The sequence below is a fragment of the Neoarius graeffei genome, chromosome 9 (assembly GCF_027579695.1).
Source record: "Neoarius graeffei isolate fNeoGra1 chromosome 9, fNeoGra1.pri, whole genome shotgun sequence".
Lineage (NCBI taxonomy): Eukaryota > Metazoa > Chordata > Actinopteri > Siluriformes > Ariidae > Neoarius > Neoarius graeffei.
The window spans coordinates 29,072,435-29,099,519 of record NC_083577.1 but is presented as its reverse complement, the minus strand read 5'-3'; the positions used below and the strand labels follow the sequence as shown (position 1 = coordinate 29,099,519).

The following is a 27,085-nucleotide window of genomic DNA, read 5'->3' as shown; positions in this document are numbered from 1 at the left end:
AGGAAAATCTTCCAAATGCAAGCACCACACCTCAAATCAACTCCAGGCCTTTTATCTGCTTAATTGAGAATGACATAATGAAGGAATTGCCCACACCTGCCCATGAAATAGCCTTTGAGTCAATTGTCCAATTACTTTTAGTCCCTTTAAAAACAGGGTGGCACATGTTAAGAAGCTGAAACTCCTAAACCCTTCATTCAATTTTAATGTGGATCCCCTCAAATGAAAGCTGAAAGTCTGGACTTTATGTCCATGTCCATTATATAACTATAATTTGAATATGTTTCAGTAAACAGGTAAAAAAACAAAATTTGTGTCAGTGTCCAAATATATATGGACTTAACTGTATGATAATTCCCAATATTTCACTCTGATGATGTCACTCCCAGTGTTTTCCCGCTGACTGGACGAACCGGTTCAAAATTAAAATTCTTTTGATTAACTTGCATATTTTTTGTGGATGTGTCTGTATAATATAAAGAATATTACATGTTGGCATGAAGATATGAAGTTTATCTTCTCATGTTGAAAACTATACCTCTCACTCATGATATATATTCAGCCCTGTGATGACCTGGCGATTTTTCCAGGGTGTACCCCGCCTTTCGCCCGTAGTCAGCTGGGATAGGCTCCAGCTTGCCTGCGACCCTGTAGAACAGGATAAAGCGGCTAGAGATAATGAGATGAGATGAGATGAGATATATTCACCACTCAAAGATAAACTTCATATCCTCAAACAACCGTGTAATATCCTCTATGTACCGGTATAAGACCAACTCATGTGGATATTGGCTTGTAGACTTTCATTTTTAATACAGAATTATTGTACATTGTTGAATCACAGTGTTTTACCTTATTTCTTGTTTTTTTTTAACAAAACAAAAATGCGGTAGTAATTCATAGACCAGGATTTTTATTTTTTAATTTGTCTTCTTTTCTTTCTTTTTTTTGGGTGGGGGGGGTTAAACAGAACAAGAAATAGATCCATAAAAACAATTATGAAAAAGACAAGGGGTCAAAAAATTGTATATCACATCTAGTAAGGCTTTCACGCACTTTCTTTCTTTGATAAGTTTTTTTTTTTTTGGAAAAGTTCAAGTTTTTCCTGAGAAAAATTATTGAGAAAATATTGGGGATGTATTCAAGAATTTTCATTTTGGTTTGAAATATTAAGATCATTTTTCTTCTTTAATTAATTATCCTGTGTTAAATATTGACATAACTCAGCAATTATAAAGTTATTAGAAATTCTGTAAATGATCCCAAAATGTGAATTATTCCAAAAAAAGGTGACACAATTCAAGCATTATCATTTTATTAGAAATGATGAAAATTATCCCAAAATGTTTTCCAACACATGAGATACATGAGAACTAAGCATGTTCAGTATTGTTTTAAGCCCCGCCCTTAGAATGAAAACAGTCCAGTGAAAATTAACGAGCCAATGCGTCACGGCGCTGAGCGCTGTGATTGGACGAAATAAACTGTCAATCAATTTCTCTTCAGCCTGCCTTTACTTCACCTTTTCCTCACCCGTTTTGGGACCAGTCCCGCCTCTTGCACTAGGATTGGTTAACATCTTGACCTCACTGATAGGACTGACTAATCCCAGAACAGTTTGAGAAGAATTTGGGATCACAGAAGCCAATCAAAGCAAAGGAGCCGGGATGTGTCGAAATACGGGTGCGGAACGAATAACGGCCCCCCGAGGACGCTTGCTCTGGCTTGAGCATGTTATTGATCCTTGTCATGTTTGAGATTGATGCTAAATAAATGAAAATAAATCCAGAGCGTTGACGAAAAACTGAAGATAATAAGAATACATTCACCTTTGCGGAGCAGGTAAGGCTCGAGTTTGGGATGTTTTTCCTTCCTCGGTGTTTGTCTGTGTGAACTGAGACAGCTACAGGGGCTGGACTTTAGCGTTAGCATGGTTAGCCTAGCCGCCGGCTAAGCTAACGCTAGCTCATTAGTTGAATGAAATGGTGATAAAAGCTGAGGAACGGTTCCAGCCTGAAACATAATGGTGTTGAAAATTTCACAAACACCCGAGCAGTGTTTGTTTAACCTTTCCTATTCAAACCGGTGTCTCACACATTAGCTTAGCTCAGTTAGCTAACTAGCTAGCACTCAGTTGTATTTACACTGACCGGCTGCTAGCATGGAGCCTGTTGCTTGCTAGCTGCTAGCTTCATGATATAGCAGGCCTGAGCTGTAAACATTTCATATTTTATTTAGTTTTTTTTTTTTAAAACGCGATACTTTATTCACACAGTGTTTCATACCTTAATAACACACTGAACCGCACACACTTCTGGAACTTTCTCTTTAGTTAAACTTCACTTCGACGCCTTTGCTAATGTTCACCACATTGACTGACTAGCTCGCTTGCTAATTATCTTTAATCCTAGAGTGTCTTAAAAATATATTTATTTTACTTTCTGCAGTCATTAATACCTCAGAGAAGTATTTCTAAATAGATATTTAAGGAGTTTTAAGTGTGTCTGAATTCTAGTTTGTGCTCCAGTGAAGTAAATCAGTCAGTAATAATGTTTATTAAGGAATTTAAAAAACATTCTCAGCTCCTCTGAGTGACTTTAATGATTTATAAGTGATTATTATTATTATTATTATTATTATTATCTGACCAGCTGATGTTCTGATAGAGAGAGAGAAGTTAAAATTGGGATTAAACTTTGTGTTTCATGTTCTTCGTTAATCAGAATGACCTTTTTGAGAAATAATTTTTTCAGATTTTTTTCGCGGTCCGGGTTCCATCAAATCCTGCGCTCTGATTGGCTGGCGAGCGGGTCTGTATCCTACGATACGGACCCCGGTTACGGAACTCTGGCGACTCGCTCGTTCACAATGACAGCAAACATGGTAGCATTTTTTGTCAATATTTATCTTTTTCTTTTTAGAAGATTAATAAATAAATTTTTGCCAGCATTTCTCAGGAGAACAGCATTAATTTTGCAGCATGGATAGCGATAACGACAGTGTTCACAGCAAAAGCGAGTTTTACTACCCTGAGGAAGAAGAAATAAAAGAAAACATTTCAGGAGAAAGCTAAAAACCTCTAACTGTTGCTAACGCCGAGCAAAACATGGCTGAATCCTGAATGACTCCTATTTGTATAAATGGGGGACGACATAGGCAGCAAAATCTAGTTTTTTCCTGCCATGGAAGTGCACTTGTATACCGAGGAGGAAGCCATTTGCATTCCAGCCATGAATGAGGATTCAATTGCCGCTTTTCCACTACAAACGCGGCTGAGTTGGGCTGAGCCGTGCCGTGCTGAGTCGAGCTGAGCGGGGCTATTGAAGTTGCATTTCGACTACAACCGCGCTGAACCGTGCTGGCTGGAAGTGGGTGGACACATTGGGTGGAGTTAGCGAAAGTGGGTGGACGTCACGTGATGTCGTTAGGCGGCGCAAACAGTGACATCAGTGAGCTTTTAAGCGGTAGTCTCACGACCCGAATAGTAAGCAATAAACATGGAGGACATGGAGTCGTTAGTGTTGCTGGTCTTGGTGCTGTGGCTTGTTGTCACCGACAACGCGGACAGATACTGGCAAGAGCGTATAGATGAGGCGAGGCGCATAAGGCTTCAGAAATTCTCGTAATTCATAATTCTTCTTCCGGGTTTACGGTGTTTACAGATCCCAGCGTGCTCGCGGGGCGTGTGTGGGCATGTGAGGACACTTCTCCTCACCAATCAGTGCACAGGGGAGTGTCTGCTCACACCCCCAGCCTCACTCGGCTCGCTTTGGCTCGCTTCAGCCCCACTCCAAAACCGTGCGAGTTTTAGGGGCTAAGCAGGGCTGAAGTGAGCTGAGTCGTGCTGTTCTTTGGTAGTCGAAACGCGAGCCGTGTCGGGCTGAAGTGAGGTGAAGCGAGCTGAAGTGAGCTGAAAAAGGGTAGTGGAAAAGGGCCAAAAGTGGCGGCTCGGCTTGGTTTTCCCTTTCGGGCGCTCTCGTTTTCTGTTAGAATTTGGTCAAGAAAAAAATAAATATATTATTTAGCAGCTTAAGGTCGGTCCGTATGGTGAAATACCGTGACCTCGGCCTTGAATACTGACCTCGGCCCAGAGGGCCTCGCTCAGTACTTTCAAGACCTCGGTCATGGTATTTCACCATACGGACCTCCCAGCTGGTAAATAACACGTATGCGGGGCTCGAAATTCATATATTTTTTTCACCAGCCAGCTGGACTAGTTCCCTTCCAAAGTAACTCGCCAAACAGAAAATCATTTAGCCAAAAATGTATGAATTTTACTTCTGTCAGAAATAACACGAGAGTAGTTACCATTGTTCATGACTAATGTGCATTTATTTCAAGACCCCAGTATTTTGATACTGTTGTTAAGTACATAAATGAGAACAATACAGAGCACCATAATATAATCCAAAAAAATGCCAGATGACTGACCCCTTACTAGTTCTTTTAGGAACCAGTTCGTCCGCTTCCATTTTTAATTTGTCGCTGAAATTGACAGAGCTTACATGGTAGCCTATGCAACACCAACGATTGCATTAACTGAGTCAGCGCTGTAAACCGAAACTAGGAAATCTTCCCGCAAGTTCCTTTCAGCACCGAGATGTCGCCCCGGGATTGGTTGGCGAGTGCGTGACAAAGAAAACCACCGGAAAAGGTTTTAAACAAACGAAACAAATGCAAGTTGGTAGCCTGGCAAGCCAGACTAAATGTGAATATTTAGTCTGGCCTCGATCCGTAGACATTTCCGAAGGGGGTAGGAGGAACAAACCGCTGTCTTTCAAACTGTCTCTGTGCGTATAGGCCAACGCTCTGACCAATCAGCGCAACAGTGACTGTGACGTAGTCAGAGCGACAGAAAGCAGTGGGGGAGACCTTGAAATAAATAATTTTTCAAAATGCGTATTAATTAATAAACAAGTTCTAGATATTAAGAAGTTTGGAGATAATGACCACAAGTTTGGAGTCTGTACCACATACACTCTTATTTTTTTTCAAGTGTTTTTCAAGGGTTTGCTTAAACTGTTTTTGAGAGTTTTTATTTAGTGGTGTTTGGTGAAATAATTTCCCTTAAATTTAAAATAACGGGAAAATAAGAAACAATCAAAAAGTAATGTTTCAAAGCTGTTTATTAATTCTTCGTACTGCACAAACTAGCCCCATCCTTTTGGCTACGAGCGGAGGCAGCTGGTAGATCAGACTTTTGCCATAGCCGGTCGGCAAAACAGCGAAAACGTCCTTCTTGAAAAGGAATGAGCGGAGAGCCTCTTCCTGCTCATGTTTCAACGAAAACTCCAAGTCTAATTCTTCTAAAACTGATTCCAAAGCGGAGTCAAACGCGTGCTGTTCACTAGCCGTAGCCATCTTTCCTGTTGTGCTTTCTCCAGCGTCGCGCAGCTTTGTCGTCACTCCTGCAAAAGCCCGCCCAAAGAATCCAAACAAAAACCTTGCGTTGTGATTGGCGGGCACGATTTGATGCCCGGGGTGTTTTTGTTTATATGGTGCGAGGCTAGACCCACTTGCTAGGCAAAAATATTTTTGGCCGCTAGGCGGGTGGGTCTAGTTTACTAGGCTAGCAAGTTGGCAGATGACCATAAAATACTCGATAGTTACAATATAATAATTTTATGTATCTCACACAATTTTTGCATATATATTGAGTATATTCAATATATCACACAGCCCTAGTCTGAATCTTCGCTTCATATATATTTTTTATTTTCAACTAGCCAGCCGGGCTGGCGAGTGACAGGAATTACTCGCCAAATGCCAAATTAAGTCGCCTCAGGCGACCGGACCACCGCGAATTTCGAGCCCTGATATGTATTTATTTTCTAAACACGATCGCCTTTTTCTCCATCACCGAGCTTATTAAAAGCTCGGTTGTGTTGGACATACAGCGTAGCCAACTCTTTTCAGGGGAAAGTAGCTCAACAGGTCACTTGATGACATCACTCATATCTCATTTGCATATCAGTTTATTCATCGTGATCAGTAGCACGTCGAATCCCATTAGTATACATGAGGAAGGATGACTTTCGCTTGAGCCCTATTTGGATAGCATTAAAGCACACATTCGTTCTTCTCTGAGATTTTTTTTTTTGTTTTAGCCTGGGATAAGGATAAGGCAGGCTGATTTTGTGTCCTTTAAATATTCGATATGTAAATAAGCTAGTATCTCACTGGGCTGCGACAGCTTCTGACAAATTGCAAACGTCATTCGCGAGAGAGTTTCAGAAGTGTCACTTAAACATTGGCGGGGCTTCTCAATTTCCTCGCATGAGTCGCAAAGTGTCGCTCCTTCGACACTGAAATTTTGAACATGTTCAAAAAATTAGTGCGACAAAATTTCTCTAAAAATAGCCGCAAATGTGTCGCAAAGCCGTCACGAACCCTTCTCAAGTCAGTTTCTGTGAGACAGGAAGTGCGAGTTCAGCAGGTATCTCACTGGGCTGCGACAGCCTGCGACTAGTTGGAGACACAATAATTGCGATAAAATATGCGAATATCATTTCAGTGTGATTCCAAGTGAAATTAGCATATTTTATCACAATTGTGTCTCCAACTAGTCGCAGGCTGTCGCAGCCCAGTGAGATACTGCCTATAGCGTCGCTCTGATTGGCTGACATCTTTAAACGAGAACGCCGTCATCCACACCGGAGGAATTGTTGTGTGAAAATCTTCATGTTGCTGTTTTTATGATGATGTGTAGATGCTTGTGGACAGGAAACGAATATTCCCAGAACTGTGCTATAACGAACTTTCACATGAAAGGAACTAAGTTTGCATCCCCTGCCTTTAGTGGCAATGAGTTGGAGTCTTCAAACAAATAAAAGTAAAAAAAAATAATCACTGAACCATGCGCTCCTCTTCCCACCAGAGACAAATGATGAATAATAAAGTCTGCAGTCAAGTTAACAATTATTCCCCAAAGGTGAAGTGAATAATACTTGAGATGAAGTCGAGGTTATTATTCACCGATATTCACTCAGCCTGAGGTGGTTAAAGCGGAATTGAAATCATTTTTAAACTTGCTTTATTTCTTAATTTACGTGTTATTTGATTGTTTTCGGTTTTATTAATCTTATATCGTGACTCGTATTGGCAAATTATATGACACTTACCAGCCTTTTCGGTTTTTATCCATGTTGAATGTAGTTCGTTTGGTCCACAGCAGGCGTCGCTTATCCGCGTGATCTTCACGAGACTTGTGCAAGACTTCAAACGTGAAGTGTCGGCGCCGCCATTTTGAAAACTATTTACACAGCGGCCAGATCGCCATATCATCCCAATTTAGATTAATTTCAAGATTTGCCAGCTTCATCAGTGTCATTACTGCGTGCTGTGGCGCGTGCACCTGAAGGTGCGCCGAGCGGGCTCCGGCGTGAACAAGGTGCGCCTGAGCTCAATTAAGGAACTAGTATGTGTTTGCCTATTTAAAGACTGTACTGATGCGTTTGCATCACAAACTATTACAATACGCATGTATGCATTACTGAGCCTTTCTGCCCGTTGTCTTGATTTCCTGTTTCTCGTTCTTGTCCTCGCTTAGCCTTATGCTGCTTTTCCACTACAAACGCGGCTGAGTTGGGCTGAGCCGTGCCGGGCTGAGTCGAGCTGAGTGGGGCTATTGGAGTTGCATTTCGACTACAACCGCGCTGAACCGTGCTGGCTGGAAGTGGGTGGACACATTGGGTGGAGTTAGCGAAAGTGGGTGGACGTCACGTGATGTCGTTAGGCGGCGCAAACAGTGACATCAGTGATCTTTTAAGCGGTAGTCTCACAACCCGGATAGTAAACAATAAACATGGAGGACATGGAGTCGTTAGTGTTGCTGGTCTTGGTGCTGTGGCTTGTTGTCACCGACAACGGCAACAGATACTGGCAAGAGCGTATAGATGAGGCGAGGCGCATAAGGCTTCAGAAATTCTCGTAATTCGTAATTCTTCTTCTTCCGGGTTTACGGTGTTTACAGATCCCAGCGTGCTCGCGGGGCGTGTGTGGGCGTGTGAGGACACTCCTCCTCACCAATCAGTGCACAGGGGAGTGTCTGCTCACGCCCCTAGCCCCACTCGGCTCGGTTTGGCTCGCTTCAGCCCCACTCCAAAACCGTGCGAGTTTTGGGAGCTGAGTAAGGCTGAAGCGAGCTGAGTCGTGCTGCTCTAAGGTAGTCGAAACGCGAGCCGTGTCGGGCTGAAGTGAGCTGAAAAAGGCTAGTGGAAAAGGGCCATTAGATGTACTGTTTGCGCCTCGACCAACCCTTTCGCCTGAAATCTCGTTTTTTATCTCCTGCTGTTTTGGATTGTTCGCCTGTGTATATATTGTCTCACTGTATATATATTCTGCACTTTATTAAACTGTATATTTCTGTACTGTATACAGAGGATCGATAAAAGGATGAAATAAAACACTTAGTTAAAGCATACCAGAGGTGTTTTATACCCCCTGCCCCACTCAGCCCTGCGGCGCAACGTAAATGACATCATCGATGATTTGCGACACATGAAAGAACTGAATGGTGAAGATTTAGAAAACAGAATGAGTCAGTGTGTGACACAACAGTGACAGCGACACACCGGTAACCAGTATTTCCATAACAGACAAAGAAATCATTGCCTCTGTTCGTGATCCTTTAACTCAGTCACTGAACTGCAGTAGTGACTCAGAAGGAAAAATTCATGATACGGAGAACATGACGAATATTTCACATCATATAACGTGAGTGTTTGGTGTTACAGTGGTGCTTGAAAGTTTGTGAACCCTTTAGAATTTTCGATATTTCTGCATAAATATGACCTAAAACATCATCAGATTTTCACACAAGTCCTAAAAGTAGATAAAGAGAACCCAGTTAAACAAATGAGACAAAAATATTATACTTGGTCATTTATTTATTGAGGAAAATGATCCAATATTACATATCTGTGAGTGGCAAAAGTATGTGAACTAGGGTATTAGGCAGAAAAAGAAATTTACCAGTCAAAAATAATATTTTATATAATCCTGATAAGCGCCGCAGGTGCGAAGACGAGCGCCGCAGGCGCGAAGTCCCTCTAGGGGGGTCTGGGGGCATGCCCCCCCAGAAAATTTTTGAAATTTAGACTTCATTTCCTGCATTCTAGGACATTTTCAGGGTGAAATGGCGTGTAATTTTTGATCAGAAATATTGCATATTTTTACTTTGTATTTTTTTCAGTTTCACTCCTGAATGTATCAGATGTATGTATGGTGTTTGATTTGGTAACAAAAGTGAAAAGAAAATAAACAACAATGAATTGTATATAATCTTTTGATCTAGTTACAGTATTTAATAAAAAAAAAAAACCAACAGTATTCTATTTTACCATACCCCAATGAAACCCCCTTGTTAATCAATGTATCACACATACCTTTTCTGTCTTTTTGTGGAAAAACGAATCAGTTTTTGTCACATTCAATTTGGGGCGTTTGTTGGGATTCATCTTGATCCAGAAGAGTGAGTCAGCAAAAAAAAATGCGGTTCTCCCGCCAAGAAAGAGGAAACTACAACGCAGGGTGTTTGGCAATTTTCGACCAATCAGAATTCGCGATTTATTCAGTCCGCATGTTACAAGATTCAGTGCGGGCCAAAATGGCGGAAACGATGAAATATTCTGATTTTTCATTTCAAGTTTTCAGTATTTTTCGTATTAAACTGTGTTTCTTACGATTTGTAAATGATGGCGGAACCACACACGGACTGGCCATCGGGAGTAGCGGGAGTTTTCCCAGTGGGCCGGTGGTTCAGTGTGGGCCAGCGGAGAAAAAAAAAAAAAAACAGTTGCGCGCTGGCCTTTAATATGATAAGCAATGTTAACAGTTTCTTTAACAAACTGTTAACATTGCTTATCATATTAAAGGCCAGCGCGCAACTGTAATAAGCAATGTTAACAGTTTCTTAAAGAAACTGTTAACATTGCTTATCATATTAAAGGCCAGCGCGCAACTGTTTTTTTTTTTTTTCTCCGCCAGCCCACGCTGAACCACCAGCCCACCGGGAAAACTCCCGCTACTCCCGATGGCCAGTCCGTGTGTGGGCGGAACATAACTGGATTTATCGGATGACATGTGGGAGTATTCATGTGCGAAAATTTTCGGCATTATCGTCCGTTTCAGTATCCGTCTGTGTGTATACTTGCCCGTTGAAATCGGCAATTGCCCGTCAAATTTACGGGTGGACGGGTCTCTGCCTAATACCTTAATGTGAACCTTTGCTTTCAGTATCTGGTGTGACCCCCTTGTGCAGCAATAACTGCAACTAAACGTTTGTGGTAACTGTTGATCAGTCCTGCACACCGGCTTGGAGGAATTTTAGCCCGTTCCTCCAGACAGAACAGCTTCAACTCTGGGATGTTGGTGGGTTTCCTCACATGAACTGCTCGCTTCAGGTCCTTCCACAACATTTCCTTTGGATTAAGGTCAGGACTTTGACTTGACCATTCCAAAACATTAACTTTATTCTTCTTTAACCATTCTTTGGTAGAACGACTTGTGTGCGTAGTAGGGATGCTAACCGATGCCCGTTTGACCGGTGGTTGACCGAATCAACGTCAACCGGTTAATTTTTTTTTTGGTTGTCGGTTAAAAAAAAAAAACATCAATCGTTTTGAAGCTGCCGATTTTGGAGCGGAGAACCTGGAATTCTGTGTTGTAAACGCTTGGGACGTGCCATGCGGTGTAAGGACGACAGCTGACGAATCAGAAACACCCATTCAGTCATGTCCCACCCTCCCGCCCTAGTTAAAGACAGCTAACAAATCAGAAACACCCATTCAGTCATGTCCCGCCCCAGTTGAACACAGCTGCCACTCAGCGAAAGAAAAAAGTGTAGACACTGTTTTTAGCTTACAAATTACTATTCTGTTTTTTTTTTTTTTTTTTAATTATTATTAGAAGGCACATGGAGTTTAGTCCTGCCTTGGCCAGTGCATTCTGAAAGTATGTTTCGGTCTGTAGCCAACAATGCATGTTATTGCAGATCATATCTCTCCACACAAACGAAAGGCGCAGATGCCGACTTTTTCACGGCTGAATCGTGCAGATCCGATTGCTTTCCTTTGAGCATACAGAATTTACTCTGATGAAATTATTCAGACACTCCAACGCCCCCCCTAAAAAAAAATCGGATCTTTGCACGATTCAGCCGTGAAAAAGGCGGCATCCGCTAAAAGGCGCGCCGTTTGCATCCCTGTTTAAACTCCATAGGTTAACCGACTTTAACCGGCTAATGAGGCTCGGTGGTCGGTCAAGATTTTTTTTAGTTTTCGCCATCCCTAGTGCTTAGGGTCATTGTCTTGCTGCATGACCCACCTTCTCTTGAGATTCAGTTCATGGACAGATGTCCTGACGTTTTCCTTTAGAATTCGCTGGTATAATTCAGAATTCATTGTTCCATCAATGATGGCAAGCTGTCCTGGTCCAGATGCAGCAAAACAGGCCCAAACCATGATACTACCACCACCATGTTTCACAGATGGGATAAGGTTCTTATGCTGGAATGCAGTGTTTTCCTTTCTCCAAACATAACACTTCTCATTTCAACCAAAAAGTTCTATTTTGGTCTCATCTGTCCACAAAACATTTTTCCAATAGCCTTCTGGCTTGTCCACATGATCTTTAGCAAACTGCAGACGAGCAGCAATGTTCTTTTTGGAGAGCAGTGGCTTTCTCCTTGCAACCCTGCCATGCACACCATTGTTGTTCAGTGTTCTCCTGATGGTGGACTCATGAACATCAACATTAGCCAATGTGAGAGAGGCCTTCAGTTGCTTAGAAGTTATCCTGGGGTCCTTTGTGACCTCGCCAACTATTACACGCCTTGCTCTTGGAGTGATCTTTGTTGGTCGACCACTCCTGGGGAGGGTAACAATGGTCTTGAATTTCCTCCATTTGTACACAATCTGTCTGACTGTGGATTGGTGGAGTCCAAACTCTTTAGAGATGGTTTTGTAACCTTTTCCAGCCTGACGAGCATCAACAACGCTTTTTCTGAGGTCCTCAGAAATCTCCTTTGTTCGTGCCATGATACACTTCCACAAACATGTGTTGTGAAGATCAGACTTTGATAGATCCCTGTTCTTTAAATAAAACAGGGTGCCCACTCACACCTGATTGTCATCCCACTGATTGAAAACACCTGACTCTAATTTCACCTTCAAATTAACTGCTAATCCTAGAGGTTCACATACTTTTGCCACTCACAGATATGTAATATTGGATCATTTTCCTTTAATAAATAAATGACCAAGTATAATATTTTTGTCTCCTTTGTTTAACTGGGTTCTCTTTATCTACTTTTAGGACTTGTGTGAAAATCTGATGATGTTTTAGGTCATATTTATGCAGAAATATAGACAATTCTAAAGGGTTCCCAAACTTTCAAGCACCACTGTATAAGTGCGTCCATTTCAGTATAACGAACTATTTGGATGTCTTTCAAGGAGTTCGTTATAGTGGCGTTTCAGTGTATAATATTTACGTAGCCTGTGTGCCGTAATTCCCAATATTGGGTATGCGCCATTCCCAGGTGAACTCGATCTATCAACAGCTAACAATCTGAAGCGGTGAAAAAGACCCCTTGGTCACGTTAGTGCTTACGGGAGTCACCTCAATGCATGGAGACGAATAAATGTATTAAAATCACACAGAGTTTTTTTTTTTTTTTTTTATTACTCAGTACTTTGGTCAGTTTAGGTAATGTATGTCGCGTCATGGAGAGAATGTTAATGTTAACTGACCGGTTGTTGTTACCTGAGAGCTTTGACTGATGATGCAAGCAAGCTAAAATTCAGTCCAAATATCAAAATCTATCACGATATCCAAGACAGCATTTTAGAGTTTGATATTTTGAGAGTTTCTTCGTTTTACTGACGGTTTGTGGACTGGAGATCGCCTCCTGCAGAGTTAAGGCCAATTTATGCTGACAACGCAGTCCTCGCAGATGGCGTCTGCGTAGCCCCCCCCCCCTTCGCAGACGCTCTGCGCGCACCTCCCAAAAATTGTGACCACCGCAGAAGCCTCGCAGACAGCGTCGCAGACAAGAGGGCTCTGATTGGTCCACTCTACCCGCTGTACACGCACTTCCACTTCCCTACTTTCCCGGTTTGGTTTGTTTTCACGACCGCCATTTTTAAAAACACGAGCGAAGATGGAGCAGCACGAAGAGCGGTTGATCGAGGAAGTGAGGAAGTACGGACATCTATACGACTCCAGTTCTAGTCATTATAAGTAACCGGAGGATAAACACTCCACTAACCACACCCACCAACTACTCCTAGCGATTTCGTGCCCCCTTGCGTTGTGGCGGTGAATAACATCGCGCACGCCTATTACTCCCCGCTCAACGATAAATTACAACTGTCTGCGAAAAGCTGTCTGCGAAAGCCTTGTCGCAAGAGCATGCAGAGGCCCTTACAGTTCAGAGTACAGCTCCATCTTCTTTATTCAGACTGCTGTGGGCGCTCGTATGTTAATAAGGGGTGGTGCCAGGGTACAAATTAGCATCTGCCGAGCGCCATGTTGTAGACGTGTAGATTTGTATGTTAGCGGGTGAATGATGATGATGATGATGATGAATCTGGTGTGTAAACTATGGGAACAATCGTAAAAACCCGATGAGGAGAGAGTGAATGCAGCAGCATAGAGAAAGAGAGCCGGATTCACCCAGCGGCTTTTTTTTTTTAATAACAGAGCGCTCTGCCTTGTTTGCTGTTTTGGGCACTTTGAGTTGAAAATCTGTGAACTTTTCCGAAAGGCGCTAGCGTCCTCACTGTCGCTTCTTTTCAGGCAGCCGATCGTGCTATTGCTACTTTTAGGATGGTGACGCATTGTCAAGATATTGTTGTCATAGAAACAAAACCGATGCATAGCAAGGGAGTGGGTATTTGTTTATTTATGATGACGTGCTCCTCAGAATCCTCCCAGCACGTTTCTGCTATATGGACACGGGCATTAAAGGAGAACTAAAGGCAAATTTTATTATCATCAAAATTCTATTTATCTCATTTTATTAAATATCAGAATGCATTTTTGATCGCTATTTTGTCGCTGCTATAGCAAGTTATGAGTGTTTGAAATACGCTCTGTAATATATCAGTCCGTATGTCAAAGCGACGGCCGTAAACGAGATTCGCTGAGACCTGTGCGAGACATTGTAAGACGGAAGTAAACCGTACAGTGGAAATCCAATGCCGCTTTTCCACTACAAACGCGGCTGAGTCGGGCTGAGCCGTGCCGTGCTGAGTCGAGCTGAGCAGGGCTGTTGGAGTTGCATTTCGACTACAACCGCACTGAACCGTGCTGGCTGGAAGTGGGTGGACACATTGGGTGGAGTTAGCGAAAGTGGGTGGACGTCACGTGATGTCGTTAAGCAGCGCAAACAGTGACATCAGTGAGCTTTTAAGCGGTAGTCTCACGACCCGGATAGTAAACAATAAACATGGAGGACATGGAGTCGTTAGTGTTGCTGGTCTTGGTGCTGTGGCTTGTTGTCACCGACAACGCCAACAGATACTGGCAAGAGCGTATAGATGAGGCGAGGCGCATAAGGCTTCAGAAATTCTCGTAATTCGTAATTATTCTCCTTCCGGGTTTACGGTGTTTACAGATCCCAGCGCGCTCGCGGGGCGTGTGTGGGCATGTGAGGACACTCCTCCTCACCAATCAGTGCACAGGGGAGTGTCTGCTCACGCCCCCAGCCTCACTTGGCACGGTTTGGCTCGCTTCAGCCCCACTCCAAAACGGTGCGAGTTTTAGGGGCTAAGCAGGGCTGAAGTGAGCTGAGTCGTGCTGTTTTTTGTTAGTCGAAACGCGAGCCGTGTCGGGCTGAAGCGAGCTGAAGTGAGCTGAAAAAGGGTAGTGGAAAAGGGCCACAAGTGACCAATATCTGCCAACGTTGTCAAAAGATGCGCGCGCCCTCTTTCGAACGCTGACGTAATCAAGCCGGAAGTTTTGTTTGTTTTGACGGCAGTCAGGAATGTTTGAAGAAATCGTCATTTAAACTTGTTTTTGTGCAATATTTCGTTTGGAAAACAGTTTTCAAAACGGTGGCGCTGACACTTCACGTTTCAAAGTCTCGTGAAGATCACGCGGATAAGCGACGCCTGCCGTGGACCAAACGAACTAAATTCAACACGGCTAAAAACCGAACAGGCCGATAAGTATAATATTTTTAATTGCAATTAGTTGCCAATACGAGTCACGATATAAGGTTACTAAAACTGAAAACATAATTGAATAACACGTTAATTAAGAAATAAAGCAAGTTTAAAAATGACTTCAGTTCCGCTTTAAATTTCATCATACTAAAAGTAAAACTGGTCTCAGTTCTTGAGGCTAGACGGCCTTTCAATTTCATAAAATCGGTGAAATTTAGTTCCCTCTGAAATTTGGTAAAAAAAAAAACCCTGTCTGATCCACATCCAATAAACAATTCCAGTTAATTGAACTGAAATTGACACCCGCGTTTCTGACTTGTGGTTTATTAAAATCTCATTTTGACCACTAAGATCTCAATCTTTTTCATCAAAGCAACTCCAATTATATTCTAAAATAGTTATTTATTTACATGAATCAGTTTTATTTGAAAAAATAAGTAGGCAAAGCTATGAAAACTCACTTCAAAGTCTCCTGTGAATCAGAACATCAAAACTAGCAGACAGAAAATTTTGCTGAATCCTTCATCAGAAGCAGTGAGAGCGAGAGAACATCGCTATAAAAGTTATCTGATTGATCAGGAGAGAGAGAGAGAGCCTGAGCGCTTTCCCGTGACTCAAAAAGTAAAGCACCGGCAGTTTCCCGACGTCACGTGAGCAGAGAGTTTTTACTCTGTTGTACCGACTTCAACCTGCTGTTACTCCCAAAGTACTGAACAGATTTTAACCAGATAAATTTCTTTGGAAAGCAGAAATGATGAGCTTTTTAATGATAGTATTCATGATGGAAAATATTCAAGAGTTAAGCAATGACACATTTGGAAACTTAGATGAGCGTCTGCATGGACAGTTTTCACAGCACAGCCAGCAAGCGTCTGATAGGCCTAATGATAAAGCGATTATCGAACTTGGTTTTCACAAAATATCATGATTTGTTCGTGTCTCGCAAGCAATCATTTGGTTTAATTACTTTAAAATATTTAATTAATTAATTAACTAATTGCTTATTATTTGATATAAGTATAGTAGTACACGCTCACTGTGTGTACTGTGATAGGAAGACCTGCAGGTGGATTCAGTTATCTGATCAGTCAGTGGTGTGGCAGGAGCGCAGTGTATACAGTCATTACGCTACAGGGGTTTAGGAGACGCGCTTATCCAGAGCAAAGTACAACAAGCACGTACGCACACACCCAGGGTTAGGTGTTTTTCTCAAGGGCATTTCAGCCATGGACTTTTCCTGCCGGTCCTGGGAATCGAACCAGCGACCCTTTGGGCCCAAGGCTGTCCCATGGGCATCATGTGGGTCCAAGTCAAGATCAAGAGATTCAGTTTATGTTCACATCAGGCATCAGAATTGGGAGAAAATGTGACCTGTTTGGTGGAGGTCTGTGTCAGAAACTTGGACGGAATGGTGCTAAAAGCAGAACGGTCAGCATGGTTTGAGATGACAGGAAGTCTCTCGCAGCTCAAATACCAACTCTCTATAACTGTGGTGAGCAGAAAAGCATCTCAGGACTCACCAAACCCTGAGGAGAAGCAGAAGACCATGATCAGGTGCTCCAGTGAGCACAGGATCATCAACACTGTCCGGAGATGTTTCCTGTTTAAATGGACACTGAGTGAATGTGTGCATCGTGTTTATCGGTGGTTTGTCTTCACTGACGACTCAAACGAGAGACAGGAAGAAGGAGCGAGTGTTGGTGCTTCTGTAAACTTGCTTCTGGTAACAAGTTTCTCTCTCTCCCTGTCTGTCTGTGTGTCTCTCTCTCTCTCTCTCTCTCTCTCTGCCTCTGTCTGTGTCTCTCTCTTTCTCTGTCTTTCTCTGTCTGTGTGTGTCTCTCTCTCTGTTTCTCTGTCTGTGTGTCTCTCTCTCTCTGTCTGTCTTTCTCTGTCTCTCTCTCTGTCTCTCTCTCTCTCTGTGTCTCTCTGTCTGTGTCTCTCTCTCTCTGTTTCTCTGTCTTTCTCTGTGTGTCTCTCTCTCTGTTTCTCTGTCTCTGTGTGTCTGTCTTTGTCTGTGTCTCTCTCTCTCTCTGTCTGTCTGTCTCTGTCTTTCTCTGTGTCTCTCTCTGTTTCTCTGTCTCTGTCTCTCTCTGTCTTTGTCTGTGTGTGTCTCTTTCTCTGTGTGTCTCTCTCTGTTTCTCTGTGTCTCTCTCTGTCTTTGTCTGTGTGTGTCTCTCTCTCTGTGTCTCTCTCTCTCTGTGTCTCTCTGTCTGTGTCTCTCTCTCTCTGTTTCTCTGTCTTTCTCTGTGTGTCTCTCTCTCTCTGTTTCTCTGTCTCTGTGTCTGTCTTTGTCTGTGTCTCTCTCTCTCTCTGTCTGTCTGTCTCTGTCTTTCTCTGTGTCTCTCTCTGTTTCTCTGTCTCTCTCTGTCTTTGTCTGTGTGTGTCTCTTTCTCTGTGTGTCTCTCTCTGTTTCTCTGTGTCTCTCTCTGTCTTTGTCTGTGTGTGTCTCTCTCTCTGTGTCTCTCTCTCTCTCTGTGTGTCTGTCTGTTTTTCTCGCTGTCTGTCTCTCTGTCTGCCTCTCTCTCTCTGCCTTTGTCTGTCTGCCTCTGTCTGTCTCTCTCATGGTCTGTCTGTCTTTCGCTGTGTTTCTGTGTCTGTCTCTGTGTGTCTGTCTGTCTCTCTCTCATTTCTCTTTATCAGCTAAATAACTGTTTTGAATGGCGTTGTGCGCAGTTCAGTGTTGTGTAACTGTTGTGAAAAGGCTGTGTTGTGAGCACCAAGGTGAAACGTCCGGACAGAGAAGTGAGATTTCTTCTGAGTCTGCTTGCGTTGTGAACACACACAGCGCTGAAGACATTTGCAGATCGTTCCCTTTCAGGTCTGCTTTAACACGAGCGAGTACAATTCATTTAAAAAGAGCTGTCTGTGAAAACAGCCTAATTGAGCTCCAGTTCACATGAGCAGTCAAACGGCCTAAAGGTCTTTTCACATCGTCGTGATTCGCGGTCACGATTTTTCCATCTGAAAATACATTTCGAATGAGTAAATGAATACGTTGGCATCAAAGGCGATTGCTTTTTTTGCACACAAAACAATGAATACTTTTTTTTTTTTTCTTCAGCATCCCGATTTTTCTAATGTTTTGTCCGTAAAAGGAACACATTCAACCAATCAGGGTGCAGGGTGTGGAAACGTCACACTTCTCCAGGCTTGAAGGAGTCTCTCATTCAGTCTGGCTGCATCCGAGTACGCGTACTTCCATACTGTTAGGACACAGAAAGCAGTACGGAGGTTGTCGGAGAACTCGGTAGGGATTTAACAGCAGTCAAATGGTACATTTGGGTCTCAAAACCCAGTACTGTTTGACAAGGGGAACAAAAATTATAACGGCAGCGTCTGGGGGTAAAATCAGACAGGAGCTCGACAGTGAAAATGGCGGCGGCGCAGTCCAGGGTCCGTAGCCTACTTTGTGATGCCGTGAAGCTTGCTATCGGTCTCGGCAGCTCCTGACCCAGTGACAGGGTCGTGGGTAGGGATCGACCGATATGTTTTTTTTTTTTTTTTTCCCAGGGCCGATACCGATTATTATGGAATTGGGATGCCGATAACCGATAAATGTAAACATTATAATTCAAATGAAATTAAACATAGCACACACTGACACAGACCTTCATATCCATGAAATGTATGTTTAATTGTAAAATTGAACATGAAATTTTGTGCAGGGAGATGCCAGCAGCATTTGTACAATAAAGTCAAACATTAGTTAGAATAAAATGAGAAATAAAGCACCACATCACACCTGGCTTGTTTAAATGTTCAAATAGCGCTTTATAAAGTTACCTAACATATACAAGTGCAATGCGCTTTTTGAGCACGAGTCACGTCATGAAGTTTACTCATCACCATAACAAATAGCCAGTAGGCTTGCGCTAGCCTACAGAACACAAACACTATGTTTTATTTCATCTTCCCTTGACCACCTCTCTGTATGGCTGTCATTCTACTGTTCGAGTAGAACTACTGACACATTCACAACGTTTCCAGACGGGGATTTAAAAATGACTGCAGCCTATGTTATGCTGGGGACTGCTTACTATGGACAACATTACATGTAGTTTCAGCGAGACTAGTTGGTTGTAGGCTAATTCAAGTGCTTCCTTCCGTAAGCTAAGTTTGCCTGGCTACACAGATGCAAATGGACAATTTTAACGAGTAGTAGATGAAGAATGTAAACATATAATGATGTGCTTTTGCAACTTGTGTGTTTGTGACTTATTGCGGCAAAAGCAGCGTGTCCTTACCTTGAAGCAGGATCTGCTTCTGCCCGAGTGCCCGTACGGCTGCCTTGAAACAGTTCATGGCGTTTAGCTACGCGTGTTGATTGGCTATATCCCTTGTGCCGCTTCTTCCCGAGTGCCCGTATGGCCGCCTTGAAACAGTTCACGGCGTTTAGCTATGCGTGTTGATTGGCTATATCCCTTGTGCCAAACAAATCAGATGTTGTGGTGGGCGGGACCATGTTCTTGAATTCAGAGAGGCGAGTGCAGGAAAGGACGTGCAGTGACAGTCGCGTTAGGAACGAAATGGCTGCAAAAAGGCATGTTATCGGCATATCGGTGGAAATTATGGCTGATACCGATAACCCTAAAAATGCAGAATATCGGCCCGATATATCGGCCAGGCCGATTATCGGTCGACCCCTAGTTGTGGATGTCGAAGGCTCACTGATTCACATGGGGCACGAAGGCTAGACCATATGTTCCAATCCCACAGAAGAGCTACTGTAGCACAAACTGCTAAAAAAGTTGATGCTGGCTAAAACAAAGGTGTCGCTATTATTATTATTATTATTATTATTATTCTGTTGCCAAAATTATTTGCACAACTTTAACTTAATGAGCAAATTTTCAGTTAATTTCGGTTTTCTGAAATAGCTAAAGTCATGTGGTTATTAATATTCCTAGATTTACAGTCTAGGAATATTAATGACTATTTTTGCTATTATTTAGTCCTCACTCGGACCCCTCTTTGGTCGGTCCCTGATCTCATGCGAGACAGACTGAAGGGCCACCCGGATAGGGTTGGGCGGTATCCAAATTTTGATACCTTTAAACTGTCTCTGTGTTTTCCCGGGGTATACGGTATTACCGAGAAAAAAATATTTTGTTTCGGCCTACTGTGTAACGTGCGCCTATACCGGCGGACCTTGTCCAGACCTGCGCCTGTGCCTCAAATGTACTATTTAAAAGCAGCATAGCGAATTGTGTGCATTGTGGTATGGATTAAGCAGCAAAGCGAATTTTGTGCATTGATGAATGGATTAAGAGATATTTCAAAGCATCACGCAACTCTTCCTTCATCTTGAAAATAGCATTCAACTGTCGTTTACACATGTCTGCATTGAAACGCCATTTGCAGCACTATTTCACCTACTCCATCAAAAAAAAGTACACGATGAGCAGGATCATACCCTTTCAAGCATGGGAAATAAAAAAAGAAAAAGAATCAACCAACACCCAAGTCCGTTTAGACTGCGCGATAAACCATATTCTTCAGCGCAAATGAGGCGAACCTAATTCAAATGTGTGATAGCTGCACAAGGCAAAATCATATGGGCCCACGTTAGGGTATTAGGCAGAAAAAGAAATTTACCAGTCAAAAATAATATTTTATATAATCCTGATAAGCGCCGCAGGTGCGAAGACGAGCGCCGCAGGCGCGAAGTCCCTCTAGGGGGGTCTGGGGGCATGCCCCCCCAGAAAATTTTTGAAATTTAGACTTCATTTCCTGCATTCTAGGACATTTTCAGGGTGAAATGGCGTGTAATTTTTGATCAGAAATATTGCATATTTTTACTTTGTATTTTTTTCAGTTTCACTCCTGAATGTATCAGATGTATGTATGGTGTCTGATTTGGTAACAAAAGTGAAAAGAAAATAAACAACAATGAATTGTATATAATCTTTTGATCTAGTTACAGTATTTAATAAAAAAAAAAAACCAACAGTATTCTATTTTACCATACCCCAATGAAACCCCCTTGTTAATCAATGTATCACACATACCTTTTCTGTCTTTTTGTGGAAAAACGAATCAGTTTTTGTCACATTCAATTTGGGGCGTTTGTTGGGATTCATCTTGATCCAGAAGAGTGAGTCAGCAAAAAAAAATGCGGTTCTCCCGCCAAGAAAGAGGAAACTACAACGCAGGGTGTTTGGCAATTTTCGACCAATCAGAATTCGCGATTTATTCAGTCCGCATGTTACAAGATTCAGTGCGGGCCAAAATGGCGGAAACGATGAAATATTCTGATTTTTCATTTCAAGTTTTCAGTATTTTTCGTATTAAACTGTGTTTCTTACGATTTGTAAATGATGGCGGAACCACACACGGACTGGCCATCGGGAGTAGCGGGAGTTTTCCCAGTGGGCCGGTGGTTCAGTGTGGGCCAGCGGAGAAAAAAAAAAAAAAAAAAAAACAGTTGCGCGCTGGCCTTTAATATGATAAGCAATGTTAACAGTTTCTTTAACAAACTGTTAACATTGCTTATATTAAAGGCCAGCGCGCAACTGTAATAAGCAATGTTAACAGTTTCTTAAAGAAACTGTTAACATTGCTTATCATATTAAAGGCCAGCGCGCAACTGTTTTTTTTTTTTTTTTTCTCCGCCGGCCCACGCTGAACCACCAGCCCACCGGGAAAACTCCCGCTACTCCCGATGGCCAGTCCGTGTGTGGGCGGAACATAACTGGATTTATCGGATGACATGTGGGAGTATTCATGTGCGAAAATTTTCGGCATTATCGTCCGTTTCAGTATCCGTCTGTGTGTATACTTGCCCGTTGAAATCGGCAATTGCCCTTCAAATTTACGGGTGGACGGGTCTCTGCCTAATACCTTAGCCCACGTCATGCCATGGCGGGGAAATTAATAATCAAATGGCCTTACCTTGCTTAAAACGTTGTCTTGATCACATAACTCCTTACAATTATTCCACTTAAATCCATATGGTTTAACACACCCAAAGATAGCAAGCGCATTGCTAATTCCCACCAGAAACCGAACAGTTTACGCTACGATGTTTTCTTCCGTTTCTTCAGTAGATGACATTTCAAACGTTTATTACCCACATCCCAAATGTCATACGTTATATTATTTTACCTTGTTGTTACTCATGTAACCTACTCAAAACACAACTCATTGGAGAGATCTCGTGGAAGTGGAGTACCCCAGGCTATGGTGTGCCTTAGGGGACATATTAGATTTTTCGTTTGGTTTGAAACCAAAATACTGCCACACTGCCGATGTTTGTTGTATTTTTTTTTGCCACTAACTCGTTATCTTGACTTGCCATCTTTCAACCACGGTCTCAGTCTCTCTTTTTTTTTTTTTTTTAGATAGGACAGTATAGAGAGACAAGAAATGAGCGGGGGAGAGAGAGACGGGAAATAACCTCGGGTCGGAATCGAACCCGGGTCCCCGGATTTATGGTACGGTGCCTTTAGCCATCTGAGCCATGACACCCCCGGTCTCAGTCTCTTGCGAAGCTTTCTGTCAGACTCCAAATGTCACGCAGGGTTGCCATGGTAACGACATAAACAACCCTGCACGCGATGAGAACTTCTTTAGGAAATTGATAGAATTAGTGAAAATACGATCACACAGTTATTCGGGATGATCTTCAATTTATTATTTTATATTATGACCTCATGTACTCCATATTTATTTAGATATTATATATTTTTTTAAAATGACGGTAATGAGACCGATACCGTTGGTACTTTTGGATACCTCGGGATACCTTCTTACCGTAATACCGCCCAACCCTACTATGCGTGTTGATTGGCTATATCCCTTGTGCCAAACAAATCAGATGTTGTGGTGGGCGGGACCATGTTCTTGAACTCAGAGAGGCGAGTGCAGGAAAGGACGTGCAGTGACAGTCGCGTTAGGAACGAAATGGCTGCAAAAAGGCATGTTTTCGGCATATCGGTGGAAATTATGGCCGATACTGATAACCCTAAAAATGCAGAATATCGGCCCAATATATCGGCCAGGCCGATTATCGGTCGACCCCTAGTCGTGGGTGTCGAAGGCTCACTGATTCACATGGGGCACGAAGGCTAGACCATATGTTCCAATCCCACAGAAGAGCTACTGTAGCACAAACTGCTAAAAAAGTTGATGCTGGCTAAAACAAAGGTGTCGCTGTTATTATTATTATTATTATTATTATTATTTTTCTGTTGCCAAAATTATTTGCACAACTAACTTAATGAGCAAATTTTCAGTTAATTTCAGTTTTCTGAAATAGCTAAAGTCATGTGGTTATTAATATTCCTAGATTTACAGTCTAGGAATATTAATGACTACATTATTTTTGCTATTATTTAGTCCTCACTCGGACCCTTCTTTGGTCGGTCCCTGATCTCATGCGAGACAGACTGAAGGGCCACCCGGACTTGGGAAGGGCCAATAGATTTCTAACCCACCTATCCATTCTGGCCAGTGACAAAACCAGACTCGTTTCTACCCCGGTTATCAGTAGGATGATGTAGACGGAGTGATTTTTATCTCCAGATTATAAAGAGAAATGGAGCACGATAGGTTAAGGACATAACAGCTGTTGTATCCAGTAACTAAAATGTATATTAATATCGTCGAATCTAAGCCTAAGTGTAATGGCGCTCAAAATAGGGATTTCTAAAATGATCATGTCTGTTATATGATCAGACATGCCAAGCTGGTTATGTTTTCTGTACGGTGTGCTTGTGTGTCTTGAGCAAGATTATACAAATCCCACCGACGACATTTCCATGAAACTTGGTGGAAGGGCATAGCTTTAGCCAAGGAAGAACCCGTTCCATTTTAGAGCGGATCTGAGTCACAGGGTGGATCCACGAGCTTAGCTTTGTTTTCGCTAATGTTTGTGAGATATAGCGTTTGGTCTTGGTGGAAGCGTGCGCTCTACAGTGCCGTACAGTAAAGGTCAATCATGACAAAACCTAGCCAGTGTAGAAATACGATGATTTCATATCACAGTCCGCTTTCAGGGCCATCAGTAATCCTCTAGCGCAGTGTTTCTCAATGGGCCGCAAAGCGACATCTAGTGGGCCGCGAAATTTTTTTCAGGTTTGAAGCCGAATACTCTAGTTCAGGATGTCCTAAATCCGGTAGCTGCTTTGCCGTATACTTTTCAAGTAGAATAAATACATTTGTGGGTAAATTAAGAAGAACAAGCCTTTATTTTGTCACGTTTAACCTGCACGTGCGCGCACACAGAGAGAGAGAGAGAGAGAGAGAGAGAGGGGTCCGTCTCAGAACCTGGTCTCTCATTTGGGACATTATGGTCAAAAAATAAATTTTCTAATTTTACTGTTTTTTTTTTTTTTTTTTGCATTTACCGAACACTCAATGTTTCTTTTGTGATGTTTAATAAGAATAAAGATAGCGTCTTGCTTTATCTGGCCTCCACTGTGGAAATGTTTTTGATTACAATTCAAATGCTTTTGTAAAATTGATTTACATATAAAATAACTACATCATGAAGAATTAAAGCCCCTCCTTCACAGAGGAGTGAAAATATTGAATAAATTTCCTCTTTTTGATTGCTTGGGTTAAAAATGCCAAGTTATGATGACTGAACTGATTATTCACTTAAATATGAATAATATTTTGGGTATTTGATATGGCGAAATAGGACACTGTGGAAAAATCAAGAACACACCGGAAAGATGAGAATAACGGCGGTGGTAAAAGAACAGCGACTGCACCGGCTGAAGGTCGCGCGGGTCTCTGCTGCGGCGCGTGAGCAACGGGACATCACTACTGCACCGGACGGAGCGGGGGCGGGGCAAAATGACTGGCTGTAGATTCTATCAAAAGTTCGATCTAAATTGACCATGGTTGCAAAATATTGGCCAAAAATACGCAAACACTACGAAATATGAAAGTAAGATGAAAAAGAAACATTCTATTGCCTTATACTGCAAGACTAAAACAAAATAAAACTGTCAAAACTCACCTTTTCAGTGATAACGTCCGAACAGATCACTCGCGTAACAGAAAGACCGCAAATGGAAGCGCGATCAACTTCTAACTGTCGGAGTGGAAAATTCCATTCTACACATGCAGATTGTTAATGTGTGTCCTTCCCCGCACACAAATAACACGCTACGGTAAAAAATAGACCACAACTCATTTTATAGCTCAGAAATTCATACAAGACCAGCTACCATCGTAACATATTCTGTAAGAAACATAATCTATACCTAACTTTCAGCTTTCGTTTTAAAAAACAAAATCGCAGGTTTATCACTAAATGTTTATATGGCGTAGTGATTTTAAGTTCCTACTTTTGGTGAGGTCGTGACCTTGACCCTGAGGCTTTCCGTTTAGATCAAAACACACGATCGTATTGGTTTTGGGTCTGCGGAAAATGGAGTTACAACGGTGATGGAATATTTTGCATGATGTTTTATTACGGTTATGATTATTCTGTGAGCGCACCGATCCTTAGGTGGATAAAGTTCCAACTTAAAATACAATTAGTGATAACTGTAGACTTTTCAGTGGACCAGAACCTTTTTAAGGGAACGCGATGTAGTCAACCATTTATCATGTCCCAGATCAAGCCGCCATTGTTCCACAAATTTGCAGAATTTTTGCCAAATTCTGAATAGAGTATTCACATCAAAGATTTAGTTTTATCTGTATTATTTCTTTCATCATTTTATTTCAAATTAAAACCAACATCGCCATTCAAAACCGTATAGTTTATTGACTGTGAGTATATTTAGTGGGGGGGCGGCACGGTGGTGTAGTGGTTAGCGCTGTTGCCTCACAGCAAGAAGGTCCTGGGTTCGAGCCCCGTGGCCGGCGAGGGCCTTTCTGTGCGGAGTTTGCATATTCTCCCCGTGTCCGCGTGGGTTTCCTCCGGGTGCTCCGGTTTCCTCCACAGTCCAAAGACATGCAGGTTAGGTTAACTGGTGACTCTAAATTGACCGTAGGTGTGAATGTGAGTGTGAATGGTTGTCTGTGTCTATGTGTCAGTCCTGTGATGACCTGGCGACTTGTCCAGGGTGTACCCCGCCTTTCACCCGTAGTCAGCTGGGATAGGCTCCAGCTCGCCTGCGACCCTGTAGAACAGGATAAAGCGGCTAGAGATAATGAGATGAGATATTTAGTGGGGGACCCCCACAAGACCCAGTTTCTGAGACAGATCCAGAGAGAGAGAGAGAGCGCACATACGCGTGTGCGCACGTGCAGTGTGCTGAATAAAATAAATAAATACACCACCGTTCAAAAGTTTGGGGTCACCCGGACAATTTTGTGTTTTCCATGAAAAGTCACACTTTTATTTCCCACCATAAGTTGTAAAATGAATAGAAAATATAGTCGAGACATTTTTCTGGCCACTTTGAGCATTTAATCGACCCCACAAATGTGATGCTCCAGAAACTCAATCTGCTCAAAGGAAGGTCAGTTTTATAGCTTCTCTAAAGAGCTCAACTGTTTTCAGCTGTGCTAACATGATTGTACAAGGGTTTTCTAATCATCCATTAGCCTTCTGAGGCAATGAGCAAACACATTGTACCATTAGAACACTGGAGTGAGAGTTGCTGGAAATGGGCCTCTATACACCTATGGAGATATTGCACCAAAAACCAGACATTTGCAGCTAGAATAGTCATTTACCACATTAGCAATGTATAGAGTGGATTTCTGATTAGTTTAAAGTGATCTTCATTGAAAAGAACAGTGCTTTTCTTTCAAAAATAAGGACATTTCAAAGTGACCCCAAACTTTTGAATGGTAGTGTAAATACATCAGTCATGGCCTGAAGGTTAGAGAAGCAGCCTTGGGCCCAAAGGATTGCCGGTTCGATTCCTGGGACTGGCAGGAAAAATGTGAGGGGAATGGAGTGAATGAGCAGCACTTCCCCCTCCTTCTGTATCATAGCTGAAGCGCCC

At 42.4% G+C, this 27,085-nt stretch overlaps 1 protein-coding gene across 8 annotated transcripts in view; it reads left to right on the top strand.

Moving 5' to 3' along the window:
- Positions 1-1,674: 1,674 nt before the first annotated feature.
- The window catches only part of LOC132891561 (R3H domain-containing protein 1-like), a 111,353-nt gene continuing 85,942 nt past the window's right edge, over positions 1,675-27,085 (top strand). For all 8 annotated transcript variants that reach the window (XM_060929270.1, XM_060929267.1, XM_060929269.1 and 5 more), the window contains exon 1: positions 1,675-1,842. The gene's annotated coding sequence lies outside the window, so the exon portion shown is untranslated. The remainder of the gene's footprint in view (positions 1,843-27,085) is intronic.